At 44.6% G+C, this 12,907-nt stretch overlaps 4 non-coding genes across 4 annotated transcripts; all 4 read right to left on the reverse strand.

Moving 5' to 3' along the window:
* Positions 1-740: 740 nt before the first annotated feature.
* trnal-uaa (transfer RNA leucine (anticodon UAA)) lies at positions 741-823 on the reverse strand. The gene has a single exon. It is a non-coding gene; the product is annotated as a tRNA-Leu (tRNA).
* Positions 824-2,728: 1,905 nt separating this feature from the next.
* On the reverse strand, positions 2,729-2,811 carry trnat-agu (transfer RNA threonine (anticodon AGU)). The gene has a single exon. It is a non-coding gene; the product is annotated as a tRNA-Thr (tRNA).
* A 2,355-nt stretch (positions 2,812-5,166) lies between these two features.
* Positions 5,167-5,238, reverse strand: trnad-guc (transfer RNA aspartic acid (anticodon GUC)). Its single transcript has one exon. It is a non-coding gene; the product is annotated as a tRNA-Asp (tRNA).
* A 3,713-nt stretch (positions 5,239-8,951) lies between these two features.
* Positions 8,952-9,035, reverse strand: trnal-uaa (transfer RNA leucine (anticodon UAA)). The gene has a single exon. It is a non-coding gene; the product is annotated as a tRNA-Leu (tRNA).
* Positions 9,036-12,907: the final 3,872 nt, after the last annotated feature.

The following is a 12,907-nucleotide window of genomic DNA, read 5'->3' on the forward strand; positions in this document are numbered from 1 at the left end:
CAGCTCTATACCAGGTGGGCACCAAGAATCTAGTCTCAAATCCAAAAGTGGATTTTTTCTGTTCTGAAGAGAATGATTTTAAGAAGCTTTATAAATGTTTAAAATTGGGGTTGATAAAAATTGCCCGCCCCATCGGCGAATTGAACCCCGGTCGATTCAAATAACAAGCAAGGACACACACCATTATACTAATGAGGAATTAACACGTGCAAAGTCGGTCAGAGCAAGAATCGAGCTGTGAACAAAACTGGACAAATGAGAACGACAGAGACAGAGAGAGAAACAGAGAGAGAGACACAGGGACACAGAGAGAGACAGTCAGAGAGAAACAGACAGAGAAACAGACAGAGAGTGAGAGACAGAGACAGACAGAGAGAGACAGAGTGAGTGACAGACAGAGAAACAGAGAGAGAGACACAGGGACACAGAGAGAGACAGTCAGAGAGAAACAGACAGAGAAACAGACAGAGAGTGAAAGACAGAGACAGACAGAGAGAGACAGACAGAGTGACAGACAGAGAAACAGAGAGAGACAGACAGAGAGAGACAGACAGAGACAGACAGAGAGAGACAGAGAGAAAAATGCAGATTCGGCAGATGCCAAAATAGGACTTGAAGAATTACATATGAGATCTTTCTTTCCATATCTATAAACATCTCATTGTTTGTTGGAGAATCAGCTGTTGACAAGCGAGTGTCACTGAGCAGGATGAAAGGAAATGGATCTTAAATTAAAAAGTTACCAGGAGTGGGGTTCGAACCCACGTGGGCATAAACCCATTGGATCTTAAGTCCAACGCCTTAACCACTCGGCCATCCTGGTGCTGGTGCTGTTAACAGACTGTTTCTAAGAGAATCGGGCCTTCAAGCTCCACCTTGCAACAGATTTGAGCAGAGAGAGACACACAGACACAGACAGACACACAGACACAGACAGAGAGACACACACACAGACACACAGACACAGGCAGACACACAAACACAGAGAGGGTACAGAGAAGATTTACAAGGATGATACCAGAAATCCGAGGGTATACATATCAGGAAAGGATGGACCCCTGCCAAATTAGTTTAAACCCTGATTTGTCTGATTGTTGTTCTATTTCCGACCGTATATTTCTTGAATATTTGCACCATGAAAAAGTGAAAAACTTCGAGGTGTTGGATTTAATTCCGCCCAACTCAGGATTAGTTCCCCAGGGATTTAATTATATTTTGAAATGTAAAATGCTGCAATTGTAGTCGGCAGGATTCGAACCTGCGCCGGGAGACCCTAAAGAATTTTCAGTTAATCGCCTTAACCACTCGGCCACGCCTACTGGGTCTGTAAGCCTTTAAATGTTGCTCAGATAAAACCGCAATCATCCATCGCTCTGGAGCAAAACAGCACTCAGTCCCTGAACAGTCTCCGTTCAGGAAAATTCTCAGAGACAATCTCCTCTCACATGTTTTTTACTCTTCTGTTTCTCACTGTAGCTTTTTAACATAAAGCTACACCAGGAAATATAAATACAGTTTGACATCTTAAAAATGCTTCCACTCCATCGCGGAATTGAAAGCCGACCTCGGGAGTAGCAGTTGGGGATAGTTCACTATATCTGATGAGGAACTGATGGATGGCGTTACTGTGCAGAATCGCAGAGCAAGAATGGCGCTGTGAACAGACCTGGGCTCATTCACCAGCCCCAGAGGGAGCAGTGATCAACAGGAGAATGAAAGAGAGAGATAGAGAGAGAGAGAGAAATGGAGGCATATGACAAATGTGTAACAGAGAGAGACAGAAAGTGAGAGGGAGACAGAGAGACGGATAGTGACACAGAGGTGGAGACTGAAAAATATAAAAACATTTTACGATTACTTCTCTTTGTTAGTTGAGAGTGAGCGACAATGCAGATTCAGCAGATGCCAAAATAGCACTCTAAGAATGACATAAAAATATGAAATCTTTCTTTCCGTATCTATAAAAATCTCATTGTTTGTTTGATGGAGATTCTGCAGATGACAAACGAGTGTCACTGAGCAGGATGAAAGGAAATGGGTCCCTAACTTAAAGAGTTACCTGGAGTGGGGTTTGAACCAACAGTGGGTATAAACCCATCGGATTTTAAGTCCAACACTTATAACCACTCAGCCACTCTGGTGCTGTTTGAGTACGTGTGGTCTGTCTCTGTGAGAATCGGGGCTTCAAGCCCCACCCTGCCACAGAGTTGAGCAGAGCAGAGATTTCTTCGGTGGCAGGACAGGTTAACAAAGCAGTTAATAAAGAAGATGCGATCCTGGGCATTATAAATAGAGGCACAGAGAACACAAACCAGGAAGTTTTGCCAAACCTAAATAAACGACTAGTTCGACCCAAGCTGGAGTATTGTGTCCAATTCTGGGGAACCACACTTCAGAAAGGAGGTGAAGGCTGAGGAAAGTATCCCCGCTTGCTACCCGATTGATCGGCAGACACACACAGACAGACACACATGTGCACAGACAGACACACACATCAAACACAGACACACACATAGAGTGACTTAGACATCGAGAGAGACAGACAGGTGGAGAGAAACACTGTCGCTAATTTTTGTTTTATTTCTGACCGTAAATTTCGTGAACACTTGCAGATCAATGAAAACGAGAAAAATCTCGAGGTGTTCAAAGTTGTGGGATTTACTATCGTCTCATTCAGGATTAGTTCTCCAGGAATTTGGTTATATTTTAAAAAGAAAAATGCTGGAACCGTAGTCAGCAGGATTCGAACCTGCGCGGGGAGACCCCAAAGGATTTACTAGTCCATCGCCTTAACCACTCAGCCACAACTACTGGGTCTGTGAGATTTTAAATGTTGCTCAGATAAAATCGCAATCATCCATCGCTCTGGAGCAAAACAGCACTGCGCCCCGAAACAGTCTATGTTGAAGAAAGTTCTCAAAGAGACAATCCCCTCTCGCAATTTTTACTCTTCAATTTTTCACTGCAGCTTTTTTACTTGAAGCTGCACCAGGATACATCATTGCAGATTTTAGAAATGCTTAATTCCCGACGGGGAATTGAAACCCCATCTTCCAACGTAACAGGCGGGGATACTTCACTATATTTAACGAGGAACTGACGGAAGACACTCCTTTGCAGTCACTGCCGAAGCGCAGAGCAAGAATGGCGCTGTGAACAGACCTGGGCTCATTCACCAGACCCAGAGGGAGGAGTGAGCAAGGAGAGGGAAACAAAGAGCGAGAGAGACACGGAGAGAGAGAGAGAGAGAGAGAGAGACAGACAGAAACAGAGAGAGGCACAGAGTGAGACACACACAGACAGAAAGACTGAGACACAAAGATACACAAAGATAGAGAGGACAATGAGAGAGCCAGACAGAGAGAGCAAGACACAGATAGACAGAGAGAGAAAGACAGAGAGAAACAGAAAGACAGAGAGAGACAGACAGACAGAGAAAAACAAGTAGACAGAGAGACAAAAAAGGAGGCGTATGACAAATGTGTAACAGAGAGAGACAGAAAGAGAGTGAGAGAGAGAGAGGTGGAGACTGAAGGATATAAAAACATTTTACGATTCCTTCTCTTTGTTAGTTGGGAGAGACAGAGAGTGAGCGAAAGTGCAGATTCCGCAGATGCCGAAAGACCACTTCAAGAATTACATATAAATATGAAATCTTTCTTTCCGTATCTATAAAAATCTCATTGTTTGTTTGATGGAGATTAGGCAGGTGACAAACGAGTGTCACTGAGCAAAATGGAAGGAAATGGGTCTTAAATTTAAAAAGAACCAGGAGTGGGGTTCGAACCCAAGTGGGTATAAACACATTGGATCTTAAGTCCAAGGTCTTAACAACTCGACCATCCTGGGGCTGTTAATGGGCGTGGACTGTCTCTGTGAGAATCGGGCCTTCAAGCCCCACCCTGCCACAGAGTTGAGCAGAGCAGAGATCCCCTCGTTGGCAGGACAGGTTAACAAAGCAGTTAATAAAGCAGATGTGATCCTGGGGTTTATAAATGGAGGCACAGAGTACACAAGCCAGGAAGTTATGGGAAACATAAATAAAACACTAGTTCGGCCCCAGCTGGTGGATTGTGTCCAATTCTGGGGAACCGCACTTTAGGAAGGAGGTGAAGGCTGAGGAAAGTATCCCCGCATGTTACCCGAGTGACCGGCAGACACACACAGACAGAAACAGAAAGCCACACATGTACACAGACAGACACACACATCAACACAGACACACACATAGAGTGACTCAGACATCGAGAGAGACAGACAGAGAGAAACACTGTCGCTAATTTGCCTGATTTTTGTTCTATTTCTGACCGTATATTTGGTGAATACTTGCAGATCAATGAAAACGAGAGAAATCTCGAGGTGTTGAAAGTTGTGGGATTTAATTCCGCCTAACTCAGGATTAGTTTTCCAGGGATCGCAGGGCAAAACCCAATGTACTTACTAGTCCATCGCCTTAACCACTCGGCCACAACTACTGGGCCTGTGAGATTTTAAATGTTGCTCAGATAAAATCGCAATCATCCGTCGCTCTGGAGCAAAACAGCACTCAGTCCCTGAACAGTCTCCGCTCAAGAAAATTCCCAAAGAGACAATCTCCCCTCGCATTGTTTCACTCTTCCATGTTCCTCCCTCACTTTTTTAACATTAAGCTACGCCAAGAAATATAACAATTATTTTACACTGGAAAGACTAATTTCTCCCCATCACAGAATTGAACCTCTGTCAGCCGTGCAACAGGCGGCGATTGTGCACTGAATTGATGAGGAATTGACGAAAGTCACTGCTGGGCGTTCTCTGCAGAAGCTCAGAGCAAGAATGGCGCTGTGAACAGACCTGGGCTCATTCACCAGCCCCAGAGGGAGGAGTGAGCAAGGAGAGGGAACCAAAGAGCGAGAGAGACACGGAGAGAGGCAGAGAGAGAGAGAGGCAGAGAGAGAGACACACAGACTGTGAGAGACTGAGACAGAGAGAGACTGGCGAACAGTGAATGAGACAGAGAGGAAACCAGAGAGAGAGAGCTCTATACTAACGACGAACTGGTGCAGGAAGTTGTTATGACAGTAAATCTTTTAAAATTATTTTAGTTGATGTTTTTTCTATTCTACTTTCCCAAGGAGGTTTTAAGGAGTTGGCCAAAAGTTTAAAATTTTGAATTATAAAATCTTCCTCCCCGTCGGGGAATTGAACCCCGGTCTCCCGCGTGACAGGCGGGGATACTCACCACTATACTAACGAGGAACTGACGGATATAAAATCTGTCAGAGCAAGAATCGAGCTGTGAACAGAATTGGACTGAGAGAGAAAGAGAGAGAGAGACGGGACAAACAGAGAAAGGGACAAATAGTGAGACAGAGAGACAGAGAGAGAAAGACAGAGAGATATTCAGAGAGATAAAGAGAGAGACAATGATAGATACAGAGAGAGAGAGACAAAAAAGGAGGCTTATGACAAATGTGTAACAGAGACAGAAAGAGAGAGTGAGAGAGACAAAGAGAGAGAATGAGAGGGAGACAGAGAGACCAGATAGTGTGACAGAGAGGGGTAGAGTCCGAATTCTCTTTCTCCTTGTTAGTCAATAGTGACACTTGAGAAAATGCAGATTCAGCAGATGCCAAAATAGCACTTTAAGAATTATAGTTAAATATGAGACAGAGAGAGAGAGAGAGAAGGTGTCGGGGAATTGAATCCTCACCACTCTACTATCAGGGACCTGGTAGAGGAAGTAGTTATACACTGCTTGAGACAAAGACTCGAACACTCACACACACAGACATGTGTGTCTGCTCTCTATGTTTATGTCACATATTTACTAAGCTTTTCTGAGTGCCATGGATTCATAGAAACCTACAGCACAGAAGGAGGCCATTCGGCCCGCCGTGCCTGTGCTGTCTCTTTGAAAGAGCAGTGGTGCTCAGTCCCCGCTTTTTGTCCGTAACCCTGTTAATCTCTTTCTCTCTGTCACTCTCTCCCTCCTCCGCGCCCCACACAAAAGGGAGAGGGAAACAGAGAGAGAGAGAGAGCTCTATACTAACGAGGAACTGGTGCAGGAAGTGGTTATACAGTTCTTCATGTGCCAGTAAATCTTTTAAAATTATTTTGGTAGGCTTTTTTTCTGTTTTACTTTTCCAAGAAGGTTTTTAAGGAGTTGCCCAAAGGTTTAAAATTTGTGATGTTGAAATCGCCCTCCCCATCGGGAAATTGAATCCCGGTCTCCACTGTGACAGGCGGGGATACTCACCACTATACTAATGAGGAACTGATATACTGGCTGCTGCTGGAATCGAGCTGTGAACAGAACTTGACAAATGAGAAAGACAGGGACAAAGAGAGACAGAGACAGACAGAGAGACAGTCAGAGAAAGACAGAGAGAGACACACAGAGAGAAACAGACAGAGAGAGAAAACGACAGAGAGCCATACAGAGAGAGATAGAGAGAGAGACAGACAAAGAGAGAGACAGACAGAGAGACAGACACACAGACAGACAGAGACAGACAGACAGAGAGAAACAGACAGAGAAAGACAGAGAGCCATACAGAGAGAGAGAGACAGAAAGAAACAGACAGATAGCCATACAGTGAGAGATAGACAAAGAGAGAGACAGACAGAGAGACAGACAGAGAGAGAGACAGAGGGAAACAGAGAGAGAGAGAAAAAGAGAGTGAGAGAATGAGAGGGACACAGATAGTGAGACAGAGAGAGGTGGGGACTGAAAGATGTAAAAACATTTCACGATCCCTTCTCTTTGTTAGTTGAGAGTGACAGAGAGAGTGAGGGAAAAATGCAGATTCAGCAGATGCCAAAATAGGACTTGAAGAATTACATATGAGATCTTTCTTTCCATATCTATAAACATCTCATAGTTTGTTGCAGAATCAACTGATGACAAATGAGTGTCACTGAGCAGGATGAAAGGAAATGGATCTTAAATTAAAGAGTTACCAGCAGTGGGGCTTGAAACCACGTGGATATAAACCCATATGGATTTTAAGCCCAATGCCTTAACCACTCGGCCATCCTGGTGCTGGTATTATTCGCGCGCTGGCTCTGAGAGAATCGGGCCTTGAAGCACCAACCTGTCACAGAGTTGAGCAGAGCAGAGAGAGACACACAGACCGACACACACATAAACAAACAGACACAGAGAGACACACAGACCGACACAGAGAGGCACACAGACCGACACACACATAAACACACAGACACACAGACCAACACACAGGCAGACACACAGGCAGACACACAGAGACACACACAGACCAACACAGAGAGACACACAGGTAGACACACACACATGGCGAGACACACAGACCGACACAGAGACACACACAGGGACACACAGACACAGACAGACACACAGACACAGAGAGGATTTACAAGGATGATACCAGAAATGCGAGGGTATATATATCAGGAAGGTATGGACCGCTGCCAAATTAGTTTATACCCTGATTTGTCTGATTATTGTTCTATTAGCGACCATATATTTCGTGCATACTTGCACAATGAAAAAGTGAAAAACTTCGAGGTGTTGGATTTAATTCCGCCCAACTCAGGATTAGTTCCCCAGGAATTTGGTTACATTAAAAAATGAGTAGTGCTGGAACCGTAGTCGGCAGGATTCGATCCTGTGCAGAGAAACCCCAACGGATTGCTAGCCCATCGCCTATAACCACTCGGCTGCAACTACTAGGTCTGTAAGACTTTAAATGTTGCTCAGATAAAATTGCAGTCATCCATCGCTCTGAAGCAAAACAGCATTCAGTCCCTGAACAGTCTTGTGTCATGAAATTTCAAGAGACAATCTCCTCTCGCATGTTTTTTACTCTTCTTTTATCACTGTAGCTTTTTAACATAAAGCTACACCAGGAAATATAAATACAGTTTGACATCTTAAAAATGCTTCCACTCCATCGCGGAATTGAAAGCCGACCTCGGGAGTTGCAGTTGCGGATAGTTCACTATATCTGACGAGGAACTGATGGATGGCGTTACTGTGCAGAATCGCAGAGCAAGAATGGCGCTCTGAACAGACCTGGGCTCATTCTCCAGCCCCAGAGGAAGGAGTGATCAACAACAGAATGACAGAGAGAGAGAGAAACGGAGGCGTATGACAAATGTGTAACAGAGAGAGACAGAAAGAGAGTGAGAGAATGAGAGGGAGACAGAGTGACAGATAGTGAGATTCTTGTCGTAGATTTCGTCAACTCTTGCAGATCAGTTGAAATGTCGAGCTGTCACAATCCATGGAACTTTAAGCCTTGTAATTGACGATTAAACCGACTGGGCGTTTGTTTAATTTTGAAATGCTGCCCAGTGAGAAACGCAATGGTTCACAGCTCCACACCAGGTGGGCACCAAGAATCTAGTCTCAAATCCAAAAGTGGATTTTTTCTGTTCTGAAGAGAATGATTTTAAGAAGCTTTATAAATGTTTAAAATTGGGGTTGATAAAAATTGCCCGCTCCATCGGCGCATTGAACCCCAGCCTTTCAAATAATAAGCAAGGACACTCACCATTATACTTAATGAGGAATTAACACGTGCAAAGTCGGTCAGAGCAAGAATCGAGCTGTGAACAAAACTGGACAAATGAGAAAGACAGAGAGAGAAAGAGAGAGAGAGAGACACAGGGACACACAGAGAGACAGTCAGAGAGAAACAGACAGAGACAGACAGAGAGAGACAGACAGAGTGACAGACAGAGAAACAGAGAGAGACAGACAGAGACGGACAGAGAGGGACAGACAGAGACAGAGAGAGACAGACAGAGAGAGACAGACAGAGAGAAAAATGCAGATTCAGCTGATGCCAAAATAGGACTTGAAGAATTACATATGAGACCTTTCTTTCCATATCTATAAATATCTCATTGTTTGTTGGAGAATCAGCTGTTGACAAAGGAGTGTTGCTGAGCAGGATGAAAGGAAATAGATCTATAAATTAAAGAACTACCAGAAGTGGGGTTTGAACCCACTGTGGGTATGAACCCATTGGATCTTAAGTCCAATGCCTTAACCACTCGGCCATCCTGGTGCTGGCATTGTTTGCAGACTGTCTCGAAGAGAATCGGGCCGTCAAGCTCCACCTTGCCACAGATTTGAGCAGAGAGAGACACACAGACACATTGACAGATAGACACACAGACACAGACCGACACAGAGAGACACACACATAAACACACAGACACAGACAGACACACAGACACAGAGAGCGTACAGAGAAGATGTACAAGGATGATACCAGAAATGCGAGGGTATACATATCAGGAAAGGATGGACCCCTGCCAAATTAGTTTTAACCCTGATTTGTCTGATTGTTGTTCTATTTCCAACCGTATATTTCGTGCATACTTGCACCATGAAAAAGTGAAAAACTTCGAGGTGTTGGATTTAATTCCGCCCAACTCAGGATTAGTTCCCCCGGGATTTGATTACATTTTGAAACGAGAAACGCTGGAACCGTAGTCGGCAAGATTGGAACCTGTGCGGGAAGAGCCCAATGGCTTTCATAGTCGATCGCCTTAACCTCTCAGCCATGACTAGTGGGTTTGTTAGTTTTTAAATGTTGCTCAGAGAAAATCGCAATCATCCATCGCTCTGGAGCAAAACAGCTCTCAGTCCCTGAACAGTCTCCGCTCAAGAAAATTCTCAGAGACAATCTCCTCTCGCACTTTTTTACTCTTCTCTTTATCACTGTAGCTTTTTAACATAAAGCTACACCAGGAAATAGAAATACAGTTTGACATCTTAAAAATGCTTCCATTCCATCGCGGAATTGAAAGCAGACCTCGGGAGTAGCAGTTGGGGATTGTTCACTATATCTGATGAGGAACTGATGGATGGCGTTACTGTGCAGAATCGCAGAGCAAGAATGGCGCTGTGAACAGACCTGGGCTCATTCACCAGCCCCAGAGGAAGGAGTGATCAACAAGAGAAGGACAGAGAGAGAGAGAGAGAAACGGAGGCGTATGACAAATGTGTAACAGAGAGAGACAGAAAGAGAGTGAGAGAATGAGAGGGAGACAGAGTGACAGATAGTGAGACAGAGGTGGAGACTGAAAAATATAAAAACATTTTACGATTACTTCTCTTTGTTAGTTGAGAGTGAGCGACAATGCAGATTCAGCAGATGCCAAAATAGCACTCTAAGAATGACATAAAAATATGAAATCTTTCTTTCCGTATCTATAAAAATCTCATCGTTTGTTTGATGGAGATTTTGCAGATGACAAACGAATGTCATTGAGCAGGATGAAAGGAAATGGGTCTATAAATTAAAGAGTTACCTGGAGTGGGGTTTGAACCAACGTGGGTATAAGGCCATTGGATTGTAAGTCCAACACCTTAACCACTCGGCCATTCTGGTGCTGTTTGAGTACGTGTGGCTTGTCTCTGTGAGAATCGGGGCTTCAAGCCCCACCCTGCCACAGAGTTGAGCAAAGCAGAGATTTCCTCGGTGGCAGGACAGGTTAACAAAGCAGTTAATAAAGAAGATGCGATCCTGGGCATTATAAATAGAGGCACAGAGAACACAAACCAGGAAGTTTTGCCAAACCTAAATAAACGACTAGTTCGACCCCAGCTGGAGTATTCTGTCCAATTCTGGGGAACCACACTTCAGAAAGGAGGTGAAGGCTGAGGAATGTATCCCCGCTTGTTACCCGAGTGACCGGCAGACACACACAGACAGACACACATGTGCACAGACAGACACACACATCAAACACAGACACACACATAGAGTGACTTAGACATCGAGAGAGACAGACAGGTAGAGAGAAACAGTCAGTAATTATTGCTTTATTTCTGACCGTAAATTTCGTGAACACTTGCAGATCAATGAAAACGAGAAAAATCTCGAGGTGTTCAAAGTTGTGGGATTTAATATCGTCTCATTCAGGATTAGTTCTCCAGGAATTTGGTTATATTTTAAAAAGAAAAATGCTGGAACCGTAACCGGCAGGATTCAAAGCTGCGCGGTGAAACTCCAATGGATTTCTAGTCCATCGCCTTAACCATTCGGCCACGACTACTGGATAGGCGATGGGTTAAATATTGCTCAGATAAAATCGCAATCATCCATCGCTCTGGAGCAAAACAGCACTCAGTCCCTGAAAAATCTCCGCTCAAGAACATTCTCAAAGAGACAATCTCCTCTCGCATTTATTTAATCTTCCATGTTCCTCCCTCGCTTTTTAACACGAACCAATTCAATTACTATTTCACATCTTAAAGACGCATTTTGCCCCATCGCAGAACCCCGCTCACCAGGCGGGGATACTCCACTAAACTGACCAAAGTCACTGCTGGGCGTTCTCTGCAGAAGCTCAGAGCAAGAATGGCGCTGTGGACAGACCTGGGCTCATTCACCAGACCCAGAGGGAGGAGTGAGCAAGGAGTGGGTATCAAAGAGAGAGAGAGACACGGGGAGAGGCAGAGAGAGAGACACACAGACAGAGAGAGAAAGCGAGCGGGAAACAGTGAGTGAGACAGAGAGAGAGACTGAGAGAACCTGTCGGGGAATTGAATCCTCACCACTATACTATCAAGGACCTGGTAGAGGAAGTAGTTATGCAGTGTTTGAGACAAAGACTCGAACACACACACAGACACAGACATGTGTGCCTGCTCTCTATGTTTATGTGTAAGTCACATATTTAATAAGCTTTTCTGAGTATCATGGATTCATAGACACTTACAGCACAGAAGGAGGCCATTCGGCCCGCCGTGCCTGTGCTGTCCCTTTGAAAGAGCAGTCGTGCTCAGTCCCAGCCCCCGCTTTTTGTCCGTAACCCTGTTAATCTCTTTCTCTCTGTCACTCTCTCCCTCCTCCGCGCCCCACACAAAAGGGAGAGGGAAACAGAGAGAGAGAGCTCTATACTAACGAGGAACTGGTGCAGGAAGTTGTTATACAGTTCTTCATATGGCAGTAAATCTTTTAAAATTATTTTAGTGATTTTTTTTCTGTCCTACTTTTCCAAGGAGGATTTTCAGGGGTTGCCCAAAGGTTTACAATTTGGAATGTTAAACTCACCCTTCTCGTCGGGGAATTGAATCCGGTCTCCCACGTGACAGGCGGGGATACTCGCCGCTATAATAACGAGGAACTGACACGTACAGTTTGCCAGAGCAAGAATGGATCTGTGAGCAGAACTTGAAAAATGAGAAAAGCAGAGTGAGATAAAGAGACAGGGACAAAGACAGAGACAATCAGAGAGAGACAGACAGAGAGAGAAACAGACAGAGAGAGAGACAGACAGAGAGAGAAAGACAGAGAGAGAAAGACAGAGAGAGAAAGACAGAGAGAGAGACAGAGAGAGAGAGAGACAGACAGAGAAAGACAGAGAGAAACAGAGAGAGAGACAGGCAGAGGTAGAAACAGAGAGACAGACAGAGAGACAGACAGAGAGAGAGAGACAGAGCGAGAAAGACAGAGAGAGACAGACAGAGAGAGAAACACAGAGAGAGAAAGACAAAGAGAAACAGGCAGAGAGAGAGACAGACACAGAGAAACAGAGAGAGAGACAACAAATGCATGCAGAGCCGAACTAGGCAGATACCCACTGATAATAAACATCCAAAAACGAGCACTAAACTTCCTAAATCACCTCAAATCTAGCTCCCCAGACACCCTTCATTTCAAAGCCTTTCAGACCCAAGAGCTAAACCCAGAAAAGAGTCCCCTGAGTCAGCTGCTACGGAAACTAAGTACTCAGCCGGACCCTGACCAGCCCCAGACCAACACAGCCGTCCAAACACCAATCCGAGTGAACCAAATCATTAAAAAATGCAAAGAAACCTACCTGGAACATTGGAACAAAATAACCGAAAGCCAAAGCAGATTAGAATGTTACCGGGCCCTAAAAAGAGAATATAAACTGGCAGACTACCTCACGACCATCAGAG

Source organism: Somniosus microcephalus, chromosome 4 (genome assembly GCF_052327205.1).
Source record: "Somniosus microcephalus isolate GS21.2 chromosome 4, FLI_Smic_1.0, whole genome shotgun sequence".
Lineage (NCBI taxonomy): Eukaryota > Metazoa > Chordata > Chondrichthyes > Squaliformes > Somniosidae > Somniosus > Somniosus microcephalus.